We start from the raw sequence: 21,251 nt of genomic DNA on the forward strand, positions 1-21,251 counted from the left end.
TGAGCAAGGTTGCACATCAGGTGCCTCAAATCTTTCTTCTGAAAGATTGAAACCACTCCCCAGAACTCACAAAGGACCAAGTGAGAATGTCAGTCTAGGTACTCAGCTCCCTAGAGTGGTGGACTGTTGATGGAAATGTCCACAAAGCTCTGCCCCATGCTTTCCAGATTCTCTCATCCCTACTACCAATGTCAGTCTGGAGGGCTGCGGGTGCTCTTTCTTTCTTTTATTTTTTCCTTTTTCATTTTATTCCTGAATTTCTTACCTTACCATCCCGAATTCTGATCACTACTTCCCAGATGTCTCAGAACTGTGGGAATCGCTGAGCTGCAGAATGGAAGATGTCTTAGCTTCGAACTAGGGAACAGAGGGTCAGCTACCGCGGAAGAATTGAATAGCTGAAAGGACCCTTCGAATACTAATTCGATCCAGGCGCAGACGCCGCGGCGAAGCCGCCTCCAGTCGTGACTCTCTCTCCCGCTCCTCCTCGGTGGAGTGGAGCGTGGAGTTCGAGGGGTTGTTCGGTTCGAACTATCGCTAGATCATCAGACGCGAGTTCAGAACTCGAAGTCGAACTCGCCGCGTCGACCCGGACGGTAAGTATAGACGTGGCCTTAGTGATAATCTCCTTTCTGCTAGCAGGGTCTCCCACAATTCTACCCAGCCTGGATGGCATTATGCCAAAGGGTCAGAGATTTTCCTGTTGTTAGACCATTGTTACGCAGACCATATGCCAGTTATGCATAGATGTTGTTATTGTGATCCCGTTTAAGTTACTTTTATCTTTATAAGAGTTCTGCACAGCTTTAGAATAACTCATCTGGCAACAGGCAGGTGCAGGGTGACTGGCCACCTCACACAATGCTGCAACTTTGGACCACCTCCATTGAGCTGCAGGGTCGAGAAGAGTAGCCCAGATGTCTCAGAACTGTGGGAGATGCTACTAGAACAGGGGTAGGCAACCTATGGCACGTGTGCCGAAGGCGGCACACAAACTGATTTTCAGTGGCACTCACATGGCCCGGGTCCTAGCCACCGGTCCGGGGGAGCTCTCCATTTTAATTTAATTTTTAAATGAAGCTTCTTTTTTAAAACCTTATTTACTTTATTTTAAAAACCTTATTTACTTTATATACAACAATAGTTTAGTTATATATTATAGACTTATAGAAAGAGACCTTCTAAAAATGTTAAAATGTATTACTGGCATGAAAAACCTTAAATCAGAGTGAATAAATGAAGACTCGGCACACCACTTCTGAAAGGTTGCCGACCCCTGTTCTAGAAGCAAGGAGATTATCGGTATGAAATCTTCCATTCTGCAAATTTTGGAGAATGGGATCTGAAATTTTAGAAAGAAACAATAGAGTTGATAGATATCTGGGTCAAAGAACAAAATGAAACAATTGCTGGAAGGCAGGTTATTCTAAAACTTTGGTACCAATAAAATTACAGAGAAGAGTCTGACAGAGGAGGAAAAGAAGTAGTGTGAATTCTTTTGGAAAAGGAACAAGGAAAGCATTTGTTAGAAGATATACTTTTGGTACATGGCCAAAGTAAGAGGGGGAATAAACCAGGAGTGTCAGAACTGCAATATCTATGAATGATCCAACCATAGAGAAAATATTGTAAAATGGCATTAATATATTAATAGTATCTTGTAGTAGTAACTATGTCTAAAATATGAAAATGTATTTAGTGAAAAGAATTTCAAGGCCTAAATGATCTCCTTTGAGAGAGTGGTGGAAATGCACTTTAAAGTGCAGCTACATCTGTGAAATTAGAAAAGGGATTACTACCACATGATGGAATCAGCACCACAGGCTATGTTTAAACTAAAGGGACAGTGCCAACTTAAAATCTAGCCCTTTCAGAAAATTAGTTAAAAGTAGCTTAGGGTAGCATGCTTGCCCACAGTTCCAAGTTATTACGTCTTCCTAGTTTTACAAATGTTTTGCTCTCCGCAGTTGCAATGTGAAAGATTCACATAAACAACAAAGGGAAATGCTTATAATGATTAGTGAAACTGCTTATAGAGAAAATGTTGTTGGTTATATTAATCCTAGGTGTCAGTGGTAGATAAAAATATTTCTGACAGAAGTGTGACTTTTTTTAAACTGATGATGTCTTTTAAAGCCAATTGCTGGTGGGACAAATCAGTTGATAAGATCACACAATGGATGGAAAAGACCTAATGTATTAGGACATTCAGCCTGTTCCCCTGCCAGAGCAAGATTGCTCCGACAAAACACTTTCCCAGTTCATTGTCCAGTCTAGTTGAAAATGTCCTAAGTGATGGTGGAGCTTTCACTACTTCCTTTGGTGGAATATTCTACAGCCTAACAGATCTGAGTGTTGGCAAGTTGTGGATAGAGGTAAGATGCTAATCGTGCTCCCATGGGCCCTCTGCTTAGGAAGTTTGAATGTGTCAGTAGCTTTATAGGAGGATAAGGATTATTAGTATGAGGAGGCACTTTGTTCTTTGGTATCCCCTCTTACTGAGAGGGCAAATTTAGAAGCAGTGAGTCAGGCCGAAAAACTTGCTGTTATTTTTAGCCACACCCTTTTCTCTGAAAAGCCATGGTTTAGACACAGTCTGGCAATGGTTTGGGTTTTTTTCCCGGCTGTGTGGTTACATCAGGCTGCCCACTTATTTATCCTGCACAACAACAATACATATTTAATGACTGTGAGGCTCAGTTATCGCAATTGACTCTTAACAGGGCTCTCAGTATGGTTTCTATGGCACTTACAGCTGTCGCAGATTGCAGCAACATACATGCTAACAGGATGGAGCAGCTGTGACCATATATTCTTTAAGCTGTACAATGGTGAATTGACTTCAACTTGCCTTTTTGGTTTCTAAAGACCTTGACAATGTAGGGTCTGGCAAGATTCAACACTTACTCCTAGAACTCTTTGTTATTGGTATCTATGTTGGGAAGCCACCTGTTTTTTAGGCATTTCATCACCACTCCTGTGGTTGAAGACAGAAAACTCTTCTGCTGTGGAGTCTTCAAGTGTGTGGAAAACACATCCATCTGATGCTTCATGCTTCAAAAAAGCAAAATAAAATATCTGAAAACATTATCTTGGTATTGCAGAGTTTTAACTGCTGTCGGGGTTTGTAGAATCACCCCTACCTTCCTGCTGTTGTCTGAAGATGTGTAGCTCACACACACACACACACACACACACACACACACACACACACACACACACACACACACACACCAACATGCCAATATGTCATGTCTCCTCCTCCCCATAAACTTCAAAAATTTCAATTGGAACATTTTCTTACGTGAAAGTTCTCTTACACAAAACAAGTTTTCTGAATGTTTTCATGGATAAATGTGGAAAGTTCATTTCACTGTCATTTATGAGCCATATTATTCATTCATTGTTTGAAAGTACACAGAGGACCACCAGTACAAACGTTAAAATGTTCTCAAAAGTTTCACAAATCTTTGTCATCAATGATTACTTGTCTGAAAATTCATATAGCTATCACTGTTCATCGTTCATCATTGCCTTACTTCAACAGTTTCACTTATGCAGTAGTGGAGTAGCAACAATACCATGTGCTAAAGGGTGTTTAATGACACCCCTCTAATAACAAGTAGTCAACCATCCAAGTGAGCAGTTTAGGAGGGAAAAAAAACAAAATCTCAGGCTGTTAATTGATTTATAAACTATTCTGTAAATAGCTAGGTATTAGCCTGTGCAAGGCCCGCCGGGCCCAAAAGGAGTTTAGCTACTACAAACCATGGTGTATAGATGAAAACAGAATCTCAGAATAAGGTTAGGGGAAAATCCTCAATGTCTGCGGTAAAACTAGTTTGGAGAGTGGAAATGGACTCCAAAGCCTCTGAAAGGTTTGTAACATGAAGTTTACACCAAATGCTCCCTACTCAGGGTGAGGGAAAGGTCCCTAAGCCTCATGGACCCCAAGGTTCCATGGAAACATTGGATGACAAATGAGATCCACTCCACTTTAAGCTTAAACTGTTTCTTGTAGCCTTTATTTTGTAGGTTTTAAGTCAGTGCTATTATCACCTCTGAGTTATGTATACACGCAAAAAGAGAAAATTTAGGGAAAATAATTGCTCAAGGGGGAGAAGGTGACATTTTCCTGGGGAGAAGGTGACATTTTTTAAATATCTGGTATCTGCTATGTTCTTCCTAGAGGTGGATTAGGGGGTTGTGGGCACAGGGCCAGAGCAAGTGTGGGTCCCTCCCCACCCCTTCTACCCGCAGTCCCCTCGCCTTCCCTCCTGGCACTCCACTACTCGTTCTTCCCATGGGTCTTCTGCACTTTCTTGTTGTCAATCACTATATTTCATACTCTGTTCTATAACTTTACTCAGACTCAGTTATTAAGTTACCTCATCTGTGTAACTATCCATGCTAAACCCCTGACTACACATTTTTATGCATAAATCACAATAACTAATACAAACGGAGACATTTTTGCTTATCCTACTAAAACTTAATTTTATCTGTGTACTTCTATCATCTGTTCTTGGCTGTTAATCCCACCAGCTCCTTCCGGTTATATTTATCTTACTAGTCTGTTTTTTGGCCTTGGGCTTTTGCTTGGTAGCTTGTCTTCGGGGGCACCTGATGTTAACAATTCCCTCATGACACTGTTTCACCCTGCAATTTATACAGACCAAGGTAAGAGACACAAACCAGGTTTCATGATTTATACAACCCTGAAGCTGTTTTAGCTAAGTTCTGGAGTGCTGCATCAGCAGAGACACATGCAGATGCAAAAATTCCTTTATAGTTTTCTATAATATATTGTGATAAACTCAGGACAGACAGTTGCAAGAGGGGGGGAGGAGTCAGTCCCAGAGGGTTAAAAGGCCCTCCTCCTTATCAACTGAGAGGCAACTACAGGTCAACCAGGTTCAGCTGAGAAAGGGTTACCAAGGTAGCAAATTAGAATCAGCTGAGGGGAGCTACCTGAGGGTAATTAGGACCAGCTGATTCCAACTTGGAGCTGCCTGAGACCTTTTTAAACCCCTTCCTGGGAGGAAGGAAGGGGGGGAAAAAAGGCAGAGAGAGAAGGAGCCTGGCTGCCAGGAGTGTTGAAGCAGCAAGCCTCCCCAGGAGGAGCGGCAGGACACTCTCCTACAAGGCAGGGTAAAAAATACTTTGACTAAGACTGATGGGAAGACAGGGGACAGACTTCCCCTGAGTTCTAAGGGGGACTGCATTACCCAAGCTGGTCTCACCAGAGCTAAAAACAGCAGAGGCTGGGGAGACTGAGATGGGACTTTGCCACAATATGTATATGTAATATTCATTTTTCTAACTTTGTTTAGTATATGTATTTGACTAACACAATTCATTACATAATTTTCCAACAGAAAAAATCAGCCTCAACCAATCTCAGGGAAACCCTCTTGAGGGCTTGTTCCTCCACACTGTTCCCCAAGCTTTCCTTTCCCTCCGGGCAACATCCTTAGGAATCAGGCTGCCATTAGTCACTCCTGTAGCCTAACTCTCCCCACCCCACACATCCCAAAAAAGTAAACCTTGTAGTGGCATTAGCCTTATATAGCCAGAAAGTTCCAAAGGGTTCCTGGGCAAAGTGGAGTATAAAGTAGCTGCTTCCTGGGTCTGCCTCTCACCCATAAACCCACAAACCCTTAACCACAGTGTTGGTACGGAGGGTCTTATGTAGGTTCCCCTTATTTCTTTCACTTATTTCTCTGCTTCCCTTTGCTGTGTGGAGAGGAGCACAGAGCCCTTAGAAATTTGTCCTTTTAGCTTTGTAATTACTTGTTCTGCTTTAATATACATTCCAGGCCCCTACAATATAACGTGTTTAACCAGGAATGTTTGTTTTTGGCGATTCATATATCTAGCCTCCACTTTTATTTTGTACTCTAATTTGTATGTTTACCTGCATATCAGTCTGTTTTATCAACAATCTGTTTCTTCTGGAATGAAAATTGGCCCTGAAGCGTGAAGTGTACTGTCAATAGCAGCAGAACAATTTAGCACTGTGGTGCATATTTGCAGTCTCTATGGGAGAGGCTCTTGTGCATTAGCACCTGACATTGCTCAGGAGGAATAAGCTAAGAATCAGGGTTGAGTAAGGCACAAACTTGAAAACAAGGGGACATCAGAAGTATGGAAACAGAGCAGGAATTGTGGAGGAAAAATTACACACAAAAAAAATAAAGTAGCAATTCCTTTTGAAAGCAATTTTCTGGCAGGTGGCTATGGTTACACATTTTCTTTGTAGGAGAGAACAGACCATATTGATCAAGAAGACGACTCTGTGGGTAAAGCCAGTAAAAGTATGCCAGTTGGTTTACTGAGAGACTTTTGAGGCAGTGTGACTTGGGAGTCTGTGGTGAAGGTTGCAGATAATACACATGGATGACAGAGCCTGAAAGAATGGAACACCAGAGTGGTAGGGATTTTTGCTAAAGAGGACAAGTTATCAATCTCATCTATTTTATTGAATCCAAAGTGCATAAAATTCTCCAAATAAAGCATAAAAATTCAAAAGTTTCTATTAAGATGCTTCGCCCAAGACTGGGTGTAATAGCTCTGTAATGATAAATGCCCCGCCCCTAACTCACCAATGTACTGATGTTTGCTAATATTTTGTTTTAAAACAATATTAGACTAAGCAACTGCTGGCAGCCCAAGCTCCAGCAGTAGTGCCAGCATTACTACATCAGTGAGGATACCCATTGTGACCAGAGATCTATGTTTTAATGTGTTTAAAGACCGTGTGAGTCTTTTTCTTTAACTTACAGGCAGAGCCAATGATAATGTAAGAGAGCTGGTGTGATAAATTATAATTGTAGCAGGACAGAGCTGCATGTGTTGCATTGGGGTGGGCAGTGTTTGGGGTTGCGTTGCTTGGATGTCATGGGTTGAGGAAAGGATCGATGTGTCAGGTGTGAATTTACACCAGCTGAGTCTCTGTCAGCATGTGTGGTTAGCTTTGCTGCAGTTCAATATCTGATGAAGTGCTCCTTCCACTCAGACCAAACAGCAGAATTATAAAACTACAAGCCTGGTTGAGGATTGAAGTTTAGTATTTTCTTTTCTTAGTTATGCTGTTTAAAATAAGTCAGCTTCTGACATTATTTCATAAAAAGGAGAGGTTAAAGAATATCTTTTAAAAGATGACAGACAGTCACTTTCTTCTATCACTGAACATGGAACTTTATTAGAATGAGGGAAAAAAGCACTATCTCTAAAGCCTCCCTCTCACTCTTTCTCTTTCTACGAAGAACTGCAGCATAGAACCTTCTCCACTCCCTATCCTGTCTGGCTTCCAGCTACCATTTGAAAGACACAGTCCACATATTCTCAAAACTACAGTACAGGGTTATTCATTGTTTGAATGGACAGGTTAAGATCCAATGTATTTGGATAGCAATAAGTAGAGAAAAAGAGACAACTAGTTAGTTGTGATTGTGTTAATAAAAAACAAACAAAGTGTGTCCTGTAACACTGGGTGTCCATTCCACTGGCAGTTTCTACAGCCAATGATACTGATGCTATCAATAAAATTTGGAAATCCACACCTTCCACATCAACATCTACCTCTGAAATACAGAATAATGAAAAAAAAAATTACAACTAGGCATTGCTTCAATTAAACAATAGCACATGAAAAGATATAAATTATATTTGTACTCAGGTTAAGATACATGTGGGAGCCAGACCTGTTGAAAGTCTCTGGGTAAGGATAAAAGGGGTAAAAACGCATGGGTGATACCATGGTAGGAGTCTACTTTTGACCACCGAACCAGGAAAAAGAGGTGGATAAGACCCTTTTTTTTTTTTAAGTAACTAGCAAAATCTCCAAAACACAGGATTTGGTAGTGATATAAGACTTCAACTACCAAGACATCTGTTGGGAAAATAATACAGCAGGGCATAGATTGTCCAACAAGTTTGTGGAATGTATTGCAGACAAACTTTTATTACAGAAGGTGGAGAAAGCGATGAGGGGAAAGGCTAATCTGGATTTGATTCTGGTGAACAGGGAGGAACTAACTGAGAATCTGAAGGTGCAAGGCAATTTAGGTGAAAGTGAACATGAAATGATTGAGTTCATGATTCAAGGAATGGTAGGAGAGAAAACAGCAGCATAAAAACAATGGACTCCAAGAAGGCAAACTTTAACAAACTCAGAAACTTTGTAGGTAAGATCCCATGGGAAGCAAGTCTAAGGGGAAAAAAGAGTTAAGGAGAGTTGACAGTTTTTTAAAGAGATTTTATTAGAGACACAAGAGCAAACTATACCATTGCATGGGAAAGATAGGAGATCTTCAATTACCTGAAACTCAAAAGAAGTGGAAACAAGGTCAAATTACAAAGGATAAATTCGCACATATTTATATATATATAAAATCAGTGTCTGAATGAACTCTCCTCAGACAGCTAGTTGGGGACAGGGAGAGACTTCAAGAGCAAACTGTACTTACAGGAACACACCTACTCTGCCAAGATATACAGCAGACAGAGCTGTGTTACTCAAAGTGGTCAACTTTGGCTGGTGCTGGGTTACAAATCACATTAGTACTGAATGCAGGGGTAGTGAAATGTTGTTGTCAATTTTGTTGTCTTTATTGTATGAATAAAGTGGGGCAGAACTGTGTTTAATATGTCCCTAATGAGGAGGTCACCCTGAGTTGAAAGGACCTCATTAAGCCAGGGTCTCAAATGCCAGACCTGGTGTCCCAGCCAGGAGGCATAGACTCTCCCTAAGAATACCCAGTCCAGTTTAACCTGTTCCTCCCCACTATTCAAAGATAGAGCTAAATAGGCTTCATTAGGAGCCTTTTCTTATTTCAGGTACTCAATAAGAGCTGAAATCACTTGTTATGGGGCAGGATTTCTGCCCAGACTGCTGAGAGCTAAAAATTACTAAGAGACTGACCTACAGAGGTTAGAGCAGAGAGGCAGGTGGCTGGTCAAAGTGGCAATCAGTCAGCTGGCAGGAATAGCTGGCAGGGTGACCAGGAACAGCAGCAGACAGGGCGGTGAGGTCACCAGAGATGAACCATGTCTGACGGGGCAGCCAATAGAAAGGAACCATGGCTGGCAGGGCGGCCAGCAAGAGCAAGTGTTCAGATGGTGGCACAAGCAAGGTGTGTTCTTCCCCTGGTGAGAGGTGAACTCACACTGATGGAGCCCTGAACCCTGGGTCCTCTCTGAGTGGGGTGTGGTGAGAGGCAGAGATGGGTACAGAAAAGGAACTTTTGGTTGTAGAACTCAAGAACATAAGGCAGAAGACTCTGCCCCACGCATTCTGGAGGTGGGTGTCCTGCTCACAGTTTTATGTTTATGAATTCTGCTTGCTGAATTTTCCCTAATTAACATTGGGTGACCTCTCCTTTCATTAAACGTTTCTTTTCTGAACTCAGACTCTGTGCTTGTGAGTGGGGAAGTATTGCCTCTGAGAGGCACCAGGGGTAGTGTGCAATTTTCCCAGGTTCCTGGGTCGGGGCTCGAGCCAGTTCTGTATTGTATTGTTGAAAAAGAACCCCTAGATATTGAACTTGGCCCTGGTTGCTGCCTACTCCATCTGGCAGAAGGGTCTCTCTCCCTCTCTTTCTCAATCTGTCTCTCTGTCTCACACATACACAAACACAGAGAGAGAGAGAGAGAGAGAGAGAGAGAGAGAGAATATAATATATATATAATAACCATGAAGGGACAAAATTAGAAAGGACAAAATGAGGTTAAACTTGCTAGGGATATCAAGGGTAACAAGAAGACATTTTACAAATACATTAGAAGCAAGAGGAATATGAGAGACAGGGTAGGGCCATTACTAACTGGGGCGGGAAAGATAATGACAGAAAATGAAACAATGGCTGGAGTATTAAATGCCTCTTTTGTTTTGGTTTTCACAAAAAAAAGTTAGCAGTGATTGAATGACTGACATAGTGAATATCAGTGTAAATGGCATACAATCTGAGGCTAATGTAGGAAAAGAACAAATTAAGAATTACTTAGACAAGTTAAATGTCTTCAAGTCAGATGTTAAAATACATCTAGAATAGTTAAGGAACTGGCTGAAGAGATCTCTGAGCTATTAGCGATTATCTTTGAGAACTTGTGGAGGACAGGAGAGATCCCAGAGGACTAGAAAAGGGAAAACATATTACCTATCTGTAAAAAGGGGGGAAAGGACAACCCAGGTAATTACAGACCAGTCAACTTAACGTCATTACCCAGAAGGATAATGGAGCAAATAATTCAAAAATCCATTTGTAAGCACCTAAAATAAAATAAGGTAAAAAGTAACAGTCAACATGGTTTTGTCAAAACATATCATGTCAAGACAACCTAATATCTTTCTTTGACAGGTTAAGAAGCCTTGAGGATAGGAGGAAAGAGGTAGATGTCATATATCTCAACTTTATTAAGGCTTTTGATACTGTCTCAGATGAGCTTCTCAAAAACAAACAAGAGAAGTATAGTCTACTATAAGGTGAACTATAAGGTGAGTGCACAACTGTCTGAAAACCACACTCAGAGTAGTTATCAATGGTTCATAATTGATCTGTAAGGAAATATTGAGTGGGATCCTGCAGGGATCTGTGCTGGGTCCAGTTCTATCTTTATATCTTTATAAATTATGTGGATAATGGCATAGAGAGTGCATTTATAAAGTTTGCTGATAATACCAAGCTGGAAGGGATTTCAATTGCTTTAAAGGACAAGATTAGAATTAAAAATGATCCTGAGAAATGGAAGAAATGGCCTGAATTAAATAGGATTAAATTCAATAAGGTATGTTGCAAAGTACTATACTTAGGAAGAAACAATCAATTGCACAAATACAAAATGAGAAATGACTGTCTAGGAAGGAATACTGCAGAAAAGGATCAGAAGGTTATAGTAGATCACAAACTAAATATGGGTCAACAATGTAATACTCTTGCAAAAAAAATCTGAGATGTATAACAGGAATATTATAAGCAAGGCAGAAGAAATGATTCTTCCGCTCTACTCAGCACTAACAAGGCCTCAACTGGAGACTTGTGTCCAGTTCCAGGTCCCGCACTTCAGGAAAGATGTGGACAAATGTGGAAAACATCCAGAGAACAGAAATAAAATGAATAAACATCTAGAAAACATGACCTATGAGGAAAGATTGGTTTATTTAGTCTGGAGAAGAGAAAAAACGAGAATGGACATGGTAACAGTATGTAAAATGTTGTTAAAAGAGGAGGGTGATAAATTAAAACCGGACTAGAAGTTATGATCATAAATTACAGCAAGGGAGTTTTAGGTTAGACAAAAAACTTCCTGACTATAAGAAAGTTAAGCATTGGAACAAATTATTTAGGGGGATTGTGGAGACTTCATCATGGGCAGTTTTTAAGAGCAGGTTAGACAAACACCTGTTAGGGATGGTCTAGATAATACTTAGTCCTCCCTCAGTAGAGGGGACTAGAGTAGGTAACTTATTGAGGTCCCTTCTAGTCCTACATTTCTAAGATTCTGTTACTGGGAACTAATGATTTGTCTGTGACTGGGGCATAATTATGGTCCAGACACGTCATCTGTCATAAATATAAAGGAAAGGGTAACAACCCTTATGTATGCAGTAATATAAAATCCCTGCTGGCCAGAGGTACAGAATGCCCTTACCTGTAAGGGGTTAATCAGTTCAATTAACCTAGTTGGCACCTGACCAGAAGGACCAATGGGAAAAGAAGATGCTTTCAAATCTGCGGGGGGGTGGGGGGCAGGTTTTGTTTGTGCTCTCTTTGTTTGTTCTCTCTCAGACAGAGAGAGGGACCAGGGCAGTAAAAAAACTTCTCCTAAAAACATACCAGAAATGAGCATCTAAGATTACAAAAAATAGTAAATAAGCCAGGAAATGCATTAGTTTATCTTTTGTTTTAGCTTGTGAAATTTCCCTGTGCTAAGAGGTAATTTTATTCCTGTTTTGTAACTGGGAAGCAGAATCAGAAGGGAATCCTCTGTGTTTTAAATTTTTTTATTTACCCTGTAAAGTTATCTTCCATCCTGATTTTGCAGGTGTGATTCTTTTACTTTTTTAAAAAGTAAAATTCTTCTTTTGAGATCCTGATTGATTTGCAGTGTCCTAAAAACTAGGGATTTGGTCTGTGCTCACTTTGTTAATTTATTGGTTGGTATATTATTCTGAAGCCTCGCCAGGAAAGGGGGCGAAGGGGCCTGGGGGGATATTTTGGAAGGGGGGGGATAGGGCTCCAAGTGGCCCCTCCCTGAACGTTTGTTTAAATCATTTGGTGGTGGCAGCAATACCCATCTAAGGACAAGGAAAGGAATTTGTGCCTTGGGGAAGATTTTAACCTAAGCTGATGGAATATAAGAGTTCAGAGTGAGGACAGAACCCTGACTGTATCACTGCACTATCACACATCACAGACAACTGTGTTGTAATTATAAGTTTTTAAGTATTTATACTATTTTAAATACAATTGCCAACACGCATATTTGTCTAGTTATCCTATTGCTAAGTACATGACTTGGTAGTGGGAAGGTTTATAAATAAAACACTAGAAAAAAAAAGATATTAAGTTGTTTATACTCTCCCCGGTATGATCGTCTTATTTTAAATGTGTATTTTTACTTGTATAGTTTTAGGCCCCAGTGCTGCAAAGTGATCCACGTAAGTGTTTCCTTATACCTACACAAAGACTCTTTGAAGTCAATGTATCTCTGTATGAATATCATGGTCTGTCAATGTAGATCCCTTGATAGAATCACAGCCTAAAATAATGCAAGGCCTTAGGAAGGCCCCTTCATTTTTTTTCTTTCTTTTTATTTTCTCCGGTACTCCGATTCCCCATATTATCCAAGTTTCCTCTTTTCTGGAAGCCTGCTCCATCTTCCACTACACTTAAGGAAGTTTTATCAACCCCAAGCATTCAAAAATCATGAGTCAGGTCCCTCAGAATCATGAGATTTAAAAATGAATATTTATTTTTATTTATTTTCTGGTTTTCACACTTTCAGGTTGTGTTTTGAAGCTTTTCTCTGCAACAATGAGGGATAAAAACTTATCTTTCTTTAAAAAAGCAAAGCTGAGCTTTGGCAGTACTCCAGGAGAACTTTAATGGAAAAACACAGAATACTGCTAAACCCATGATAAAACTGTGAGATTTGGCAAGACTCATAATGAACATTGTGCTGTTGATTCCACTGAGAGCAGAAGCAGGCCCTTTCTGACTGCGGTGAAAGTGAAAATTAAAAGGCCCTTGAGTTTGGGTGGAGAGACACCCAGCTTGGTAGCAGTAGCCATCCATTTGGACAGGGCATATTGTGAAGGCCAAAAGTATAACTGGGTTAAAAGGTTCATTGAGGATAGGTCCATCAATGGCTATTAACCAAGATGACCAGGGACATAACCTCATGCTCTGGGTGTCCCTAAACCTATGACAACTAAGGGCTTGGACTGGACAACAGGGGATGGATCACTGGATAAATTGCCCTGTTCTGTTCACTCCTCTGAAGCATCTAGCACCAGCCACTGTCAGAAGATAGATGGACCTGGGCTACATGGACCATTGGTGTGGCACAATATGGCCATTCTTATGTTCCGTCAGTAACTAAATTGTGAATTGCCATCTGGATAAACTATCCTGAATTTGGTAACTGCTTTCATACCTTGGGCATCTGACTACTCAGTGTGTGAGTAGGGGGTTGAATCAGAGAGTAAGGGAGGTTGTGTCACTGGAAGTTCAAGGGATAACTAGGACAATGGCTGTACAACCAGAGTTAAAAGAGAGAAATTGTGTAAGGGGCTGGGTAGGACAAAAGATAAGGGTTAATATCTAGAATAGGGTAAATTTTTTCAAAAATGTCATACTTTGTGTGCGTGTGTGTGTGTGTGCACATGTCGTGCACACACAATCTTTTCTTCACAATTGGTTGCAATTTTTTTTGCGAAATATTCTCACCATTTTAGTCCTTTTGTATTAGTAATAATAATAGTAAATAGCCTTAAATAAGAAAGAAAGAAAGAAAGAAAGAAAGAAAGAAAGAAGGATATGATTGGGAGTTATTGTTAACTATCAAAACAATACAAAAATATTAGTCTAAAAGGGTTACAAAAAGAAAAAAACATAACATGGTAACATAGTATCCAAAAAAAGGCTATAGTCAAATGCATTGGAATATAAAAAAAGCCAGGTCTTGTTCTTTGGATCACATTGACTCGGGATACCTAATCCTTTGGGAAACTGAGTAGACCATGACAAGGCCCCAGGCCTCACTGAACACTTACAAATGCATAGCTGAAAGCCAGTCTTGCTTACGTGTGTGTTAGCATTACCAAAATAAATATTAGATGTTAAGTTGATATGAAGGTGTTTAGTGATTTATAAAATGCTTGTAGGATGCTACATGTATTGTTATAATGTAACAGCAAACATTTGCATTGTATATATCCCTATAACTAAATAACCCATCAAACAAGAAAGAAATCTTGTGTAAGGCAAATGATGGTCTCTTACAATAAGATGTTAAATCCTGCTTATTAAACGAAAATGAGCCAGTGTGCAAGATCAAGGATAAAAGACTTTGTTAAGAGTGTTCTTCCCTCTCCCTCCATGAAGAAGGGACCTGCGTGGGAACTGTTGCTGTCAGCTTGGGTTCTGTGAGAAAAAGCTATAATATCAACTCAAGAAATAATTATTTATCTCTCGACTGCTTGATTCTAACAGGGCAGAATAACTGAACAAGAAGATTGAGATCCCCAGAGTTACTCTGAGTAGCCCTAAAATACTTTTGGGAAACTGGCAGATTACTACATCTCTGCTACCTTTTGAAATTTTAGATTGTGACTCACCTGTTCTTATATTTTACCTGCTTTAACCTCTCAATAACTCTAATTGCTTTTTCCTAGTTAAAAAATCTTTAGATAATTACAGGATTGGCTACAGGTATTGTCTTTGGATAAGATATAGGATATCAATTGGTCTGGGGCAAGTGAAAGGTATCTTGGGACTGGAAACAACCTGAATATTTTGTGATTTTTGGTGTAAGTGACCATTTATCACTAATTCTAGCTTGTATGGGTTGCAAGATAGAGTGGAGAGTCCAAGGGGACTATCTGTGACTCCATGGTGAGATGGTTACAGTGATCCAGGAGTTCACATTTGTTACTGGGTTGGTGAAATCTAATTATAGAACATAGCACCAGTTTGGGGTGACTGCCCTGCCTTTGTCAATCTGCCCTGAGATACACATGCATGGTCATGAGTCTCTCCAGACAGTGTGACACTGGCATGTGCAGGTTTCCTCTCAATGGATATTGCCATGAGAGGTGTATACCTGATACTGTGAATTTATTAGAATTATTACTTACCCCGTCTTCTGTGCTTTTGGGTGAAAATTACTTTTCTCTCAAGATCTATTTGCAAAATAAGTCTGAGAATTTCTTTCCTATCTACAGGGGAAATAGCCTAGTTGCTGATAAGCTACTGAGCAACCCTGAATTTTTAATTCAAATATATGATTTAGAAAGACTGCCTGCATCCTGGTTATTGAAAAGTATGTTTAGTGAACCAGATATTAATTGCTTCATTTTACACATATTCAAATACTTTCAAAGATTATATTGTGCTGTTTCTAAACATCACATGCTGTCAGAATAAGTACTTTCAAGGGTTGGCTGCAGTGTTCTGTCTCTGTAAAAAACATTCATTGTTTCATTATTAGTTGAGCTCATTCTTCTCAGGCAGATACTATAATGAATTGCTGTTAAAATCATCTCTCTATTTCTGTGTTAGTTAATGGGAAGTCATTGTTGCACCCCCTACATTGATTATGACATTGTCAGTTGAATGGAACATATATTCGTGCTTAAAGGACTTTGGCATGTAACTTCTATGGGAGTTAGGTGCTAAAGTACTTTTAAGGATCTGGGTCAGTCTTCTTCCTCTTTATCTCACCTCCTCCCCATCCTACCTTATCTCTGTAGGATGCTTACACCTATGCTTATATCTTGTGTGCCCAAAATGAAGGGATCCTGAAACAGTGGTGTAAGTTAGAAGTTCCCAGCTGTAATTATATCTGTAAGATGCTGCTCACAAATCTCACCTAATAAGCAGGCACCCTATTACAAAAGCCCACAGCAATCATTGTAATGAAGGCTTTTAATAAGTTTGGTTGTGCCCTGTTGTTTTGGCCCACAGCTTTGGGAAATCTCGACTTTCTCACTCTGGTCAGTGTGCTGATGAAACCCACGCCTTCCAACAGAGCTACATGAATTGTGCTTACTCTTGGAGGACTGAGGGAACAGTAGGGATAAAAAACAGCCACTGCAAACAGTTTTGCACATCTTGGTGTGACATTGCCGCATCTCCAGAAGTGTATTTCTGACACTGCTGAAAACTGAACACTGTTCTTAATATAGATGTTCCTCAGAAAAATCTTTTAACTTGAACATAATCAAATCAATAATCTCCTTTCTGTCTTCCCAGATAAACCAGAGGGAAAAGGCTTATTGAGGATGCAACATTCTCAAGGGCCCAAAATTTCCTGAGGCTGTTTTAAGAAATGGAAAGAGCTACAAAATACATAGGAACATGCTGCTTGATTACACTTTTAAAATTTCATCTGTGTTCTTCAATGATTTATATTTTTTCAATATCTGACCTTTTGGAAATTATAGTTTCTATTGTTTGTGTTCTTGCTCTCCAGTTTCCAGTCCTTTTGAGATTTTGTTTCATTATATTGAGGTTCTGTCACAGGCAAGGAATAGAGGAAGGAAGGTCAATTAAGAACAGTGCCTGATAATCACAGAGACATGGTCTTCATTTCCTCTGTAGCTAGGTCTGCTCATATATTCATGTAACATAGGCTAGCGAGATCTATCTGGTGGAAAAAATGCTGTTAGCAGTACTTTTTTTTTTATGCTCATAATCCCATGGCTTTTCACGGCTGAGAGTGATGAATTACTATCAACCCAAGACAGCTTTTTGATGTGTCCTCTTGTACATGAGAAACTGGGCTGAGACCACCTGAACTCATTTCTCTTGGGATTTTGAACAACTATAAAAAATGGTTTTGTTTTGGACTCGGTAGGCTTCAGAAATGAAAATGCCAGTATATCGAGGACAACACATCAATCTAATTTTCTACCTGGGTTCCCAATCCTATCCTTGCCCTCATGAAATTTCTGAACAATATGTGATACAATATCAGCCCTACTCCACTATTAAGCCATATTTTATCTAGGAAATGACCATTTTATCTTTCTGAAATTGCTTGGAATCTAAAAGGTTTTAGGTGCAAATAATTTGAGAAATATTGGTTTATTAATTTTCAAGCTGTTTGGAGAAGCTACTTAATTACAGGAGAGATGCTTAATGATGAGGATTACAGTTAAAACAGCTGACAGCACAGAAGACTGGCACTATGAAACTCTCTTCTGAAGAAGAGCACACTTTTTTATAAGGTGATTATCATGTATTGTTATTTTCCTACATAATAATAATAAACCAATAAATTAAGGCAAATATTCAAAGGAGTTTTTTCCCTTGGTTTTGAGGTTGCTGAAGTTATAGGTAAACACATTTTTCCTTGCTTAATCAACTCAGCTGAACAGCAAGAATACTTTCTGATGCACTCTTCTTCTTTACTGGTCTTACCAGAAATATCACATTCCAAAATGCACAATTAAAATGAAGAATTTCTAAATGCTGAAAGAGTTTCTAGATTTCTCACTGCAATATGAAGACATTTCCCCACCCCATCCCCACCCCTCAAAAAAAACAACCAAACAAAAAATCTCATGGATTTTTTGTGTGTTCTATGAGAATTTGTGTAAAACATATATTTTTTTAATTCCCACCCAATGTTTTCAAGTACACAATAGCATCCATCATTAGACTGGGTAGTGGAGCAACAGAAGGATCTATTCAGCAAATGTGTTTTGTATTTATTTCCTTATTCCCAGGTTTCTTTTCCTGTGCTTTCATTACATTACAGTTCCCTCATCTATAAGGGAGGAGAAAGATGAAGTTCATTAAATAAACTTGGTGAGCGTGTGTGTGCATGTACTCTCTTTGTATACACAAATCGTGTGTGTGTGTGTAAATTGTACCTTTGGGAATAGATCCTGAGCTGGTGTAAATTGTTATGGCTCCATTGAAGTCAATGGAGTCATGCCAATTTGTTACCTGAAAGTCTGCCCTAAATGCACAATCGCAGGAACTAGGAATGTAGGGCTCCTGGGTCATCAAACCCAGCCCCCCGCTATCTGAGGCATCTGTCAAAGGCATAGGCTACTATCTGAAAATATCCCTTCAAGGCCCAGATTCTCAAGCTTTAGGTACCTAACTTTAGGCACTTGAGTCTTTCCTTTAGGCACCTAACTAAAAATGGCTTGATTATAAAAGGTGCTAAGGAAGCACCCATTATTTCCCACTTCTGTTAATGTGAGATGAGTGTTCACAGGATCTTTGAAAATCAGGCCACTTTTTTCTAGGTGTGTGTGTGTGGGCGGGTGGACCTACATATGGTTTGACTAAGTATGCCTAACTTAAACATCTAAATTTGAAAATTTTAAATTAGGACTTCTGGTGATAATAAGACCACACTCTCTCTGTTATCTATTTCTTGCGACTGACAAGGTTATTTTCACAGATATCACAACTGATGGACAGAGGGCCCAATTTTGCAACCCTTTCAGATTAACTCCACTAGTCTACTAGTGTGAGTAAGGCTTTGTCTCCACTGGCACTTTTGTCAGTAAAACTTTTGTCAGTCAGAGGTGTGAAAAATCACATCTCTGAGAGACATAAGTGCCACCGACAAAAGTGCTGGTGTGTACAGCACTATGTTAGTGAGAAAGTGTATCCTGGCAACATAGCTAATGCCACTCATTGGGGGTGGTTTAATTATGCTGGCAGGAGAGCTCTCCCCCATCGGCATAGAGTGGCTATACGGGAGACATTACAGCAGGACAATGAGGGTGGTGGGAAGCGGTGGCCAGCACATCGCTCTGCCTGTGCTGCTTCCCACCGCCCCCATTGGCCTGGGACGGTGAACAGCGGCCAGTGGGAGCCGCGATCGGCTGAACCTGCTGATGCGGCAGGTAAACAAACTAGCCCGGCCCACGAGGGTGCTTACCCTGGTAAGCCACGTGCCAGAGGTTGCCAGCCCCTGAGTTCGATATTACATAGTGTTGAGATGAACATCAAGATTTATTATCCTCAAAGGTAAATATTGATTTATTTGCCCCAGGGGAAAATATTTCTTGATATTCCCTGAAATAAAATATTGATATGCAGCTCAGCTTAATTACATACATTCTAAGGATTAACTGCTGCCTGTAGGATTTCTTATGGTGGGCTTCAGGCATGTGCAATGCAATTTACTTTGATGTTCCTCTGAGCAGAAGCAAAATGCAAACTATTGATCAGCCAATAAATAAAGCCAAGATTTGCCCATGCTATTTGGCTTATCAGCGGAGAGCAATAGGTTTAACTGATTTCATTTGCAGCTGATCAGGATGCAAATTCAATCTGTTGTGAAATCTGAGGATATTAAGGATAAAGAGCTCATCACAACAATATTTCCAGCTAATCATCACACAGGATTTCCCTCTTGTACTGAACATGACATTTCCTGGTAGCAGACGCTCATCCAAGTTAAATCAAAGAAGTTAAATATAATTGTATATGTAGGTTTTCTACATTTGCTAGATTGAATGGGCCGCATCTTCAGCTGGTGTAAATGCTATTACATTTACAATACTTACAGATGACTCACAACAAAACTGCAATAAAAGAAAGTGAGGTTGAAAAGACAAGCACTAAATAATTGGAAAACTGCCTATGTATCCTAATTTCTGTCCCCAGGTGCATCCATGCTGTGCTCCATCTCTTGGCCAAGGACTCACCACGATACGGCTGGAGAGGAAAGTCACTGCAGCATGCTGGCATTGGCAGTGGCACTAGCTTCCCCAAAGGAGCAGAGTAAGAATGAGTCTATGATCGTACATCCTTCTAAACTAATGATTAGAGATGGCTAGCTATAGGATGGAGACGTCAATGTATACTGTGCACCCAGTGAAAAAATATAGTGCTGCTCATACAAGCAATGCCGCGAGGATCCCAGGAAGAATTCTGGCTGTGTCCTTCAGGATAAATCTTGGTGCTTCCTTCTGAAATATGTATCCCCAGCCTTGCTAATGCAGGGCTATGCCCTCAAGGCATAATCTTGCCCATAGAGTTTCTTAGGAGTAACTTCTCCTGACACATCACCTTTCTGGTCAGAGTATGAGTAGCAGCTCAGTTCATCATCATACCATGTAGACATGTGGCCTATTTAGTTTTTTGTGTAAAAAAAAGAAGTGCTTTGGCACGCTGATGGCTACCATGTTTGTTTGTTTTTCCACTTCTTCAAATTTGTATATTTAGTCCATCAATCCTTTCCTCTGTTGAGAAGTACTGTAATTATTGCTAATGCTGGATGCAAAACAGTATGGATCTCATCATTCATCCAATATGGTCAATAGCAACAGACCCATTGACTTCAACAGATGTAGGAGCAAGCCATGTATTCACATATATTATTACAGAGTTAGGGACTGATCCTCTGAGATGGTGCATGCCCCATGAGAGCTGTTGAGTAGCAGTGACATCACTCGGAGTTGAAGATATTGAGCAGCTGACAAGAGAAGCTCAGAAACTTTCTGGATAAGGCCCTAGGTTAGTTGTTCAACAAAATCTCAGTTGCACAACCAGTTGGTTGGTTGTGCAAAATGTGCATTTGTGGGTGAAAACAAATAACTTTGCATGTAAAACAAGTAGTTTGCTTTTGCACAATAGAGAAAGGCACATATTGTGCATGCAATCACCACTTTGCATGCACAGTGGTTTATTTTAGTCTCACACTAAAACTCTTTGACTGAAATAGGCCATGGCTTGGGTGAAATAATGTATTTCTTTGCATGGTATTTCAAATTTCTTTTGTGAAGATAGATAATCCAGTTATCTGATTTACAAGTACATTATTCATTTGCTCAAACTACTATCTGCTTAATGGTATACATAATAAATTTATAGACAGACACACATCTTCACAGCTCACTGAATTCACATCTTTGCTTTCATAGCCAATTTATCATTTGAACCTAGACATGTGTCAGAATTATTATGTGTGCATCCTTTCTTTGCAATGTACCGTGCAGTAACTAGATTTGTACATTTCTGACAATTATGGTTTTGTGTCTCTTGTCACATGTC

At 39.9% G+C, this 21,251-nt stretch overlaps 1 long non-coding RNA gene across 2 annotated transcripts; it reads left to right on the forward strand.

Moving 5' to 3' along the window:
- Window positions 1-5,090: 5,090 nt before the first annotated feature.
- LOC120386841 lies at window positions 5,091-20,703 on the forward strand. 2 transcript variants are annotated; one of them, XR_005589938.1, is made up of 5 exons: window positions 5,091-5,151; window positions 10,362-10,498; window positions 16,479-17,455; window positions 17,957-18,038; window positions 19,863-20,703. It is a non-coding gene; the product is annotated as an uncharacterized LOC120386841 (long non-coding RNA). The 2 variants fall into 2 exon arrangements; XR_005589939.1 differs by lacking the exon at window positions 17,957-18,038.
- Window positions 20,704-21,251: the final 548 nt, after the last annotated feature.

This window comes from Mauremys reevesii, linkage group 1, assembly GCF_016161935.1.
Source record: "Mauremys reevesii isolate NIE-2019 linkage group 1, ASM1616193v1, whole genome shotgun sequence".
Lineage (NCBI taxonomy): Eukaryota > Metazoa > Chordata > Testudines > Geoemydidae > Mauremys > Mauremys reevesii.